This window comes from Panthera uncia, chromosome D2, assembly GCF_023721935.1.
Source record: "Panthera uncia isolate 11264 chromosome D2, Puncia_PCG_1.0, whole genome shotgun sequence".
Lineage (NCBI taxonomy): Eukaryota > Metazoa > Chordata > Mammalia > Carnivora > Felidae > Panthera > Panthera uncia.
The window spans coordinates 13,492,121-13,493,249 of record NC_064818.1 but is presented as its reverse complement, the minus strand read 5'-3'; positions in this window follow the sequence as shown (position 1 = coordinate 13,493,249).

Genomic DNA, 1,129 nt, shown 5'->3' with positions numbered 1-1,129 from the left:
AAAATTTTTTTTTTCCAGAAGAACAGTATTATTCACTTGGTATGTCAAACACACGTAAGAAGGAAATTACAGGTTTCCTCCACCCCCATTTGGGCTGTCACTGATATGCCCACGGGCAGTCCTGGCAGCACTTGTGCTGTTCCTGTCATTGTACCATACTGTATTTAGCACTCGCTAGAAACAGGGTGTAGGTGAGAGTACCAACAGCAATAGCACTACAGGTAAATGATAAAACAACAAAAACCCAAAACCAAAAACAAAACAAAAACCAAACACAAAACAGAAACGAAACCAATCCCGCAATCTCCAAGTTCACCTGAACCGTATCTTCCCTCGAGACTCTTTTCAAAGGAACGACGACACCAACAACAGAGCTCTGGGGGGGGTGGGGGTGGGGGGGTTTCAAAACATGAGTGGCGCTGCAGAGCCAGGCTCTGTTCAAAGATGGCAGTGCCACCTTGTGCGCCGCGCCATCCGCGGTCACCGCCCTCAGTCACTGAATCGTGTATTATGTAACCGGCTAGCAGGCAGCATTGGAAGCTTACAACTGATCACGTGGGCAGTGAACAGTGGTCAACTTTGCCTTTAAAAAAAAAAAAAAATCCCCCTCCCCCCCAAAACCACACGAGTCCTGAAAATCTCTCAGCAGCAACTCCCAGGCAGTCATTAATATCCCAACAACTGAACTTTTAAGAACGAAACAGAGAAAGATTCGCCATCTATTTTCCTACTACTCCGAGAGGACAACGTTTTGGGGGAAACTTGGTGATATTTCCCACTGGCATGCCGCCCACTTCACTCATTTCCTTTCCTTCTCCACCAACTGGCCTCCAGCCTGAGAGAGGAGCCAGCAGTAAGGAATAACAGACAGTAAGGCAATCTTACAATGTCAGAAAATGTATTTGGCTTTTTTTTTTTTTTTCTTTTTAAAATAAGTGCATACAAATACAGCTAGAAGCAGTTCGGATTGGCCAAGTGCTCTAAAAAAGCAGCGCAAGTCACAGCCTACATTGAACGGTAACTGTCACCAGGATAATAAAGCACAAAGATATGCTAATAACATTAACAAAAGAAGAAAATGCCTTTAGAAGTACATACCTTTTGTCGTCAAAAAAAAAAAAAAAAAAAA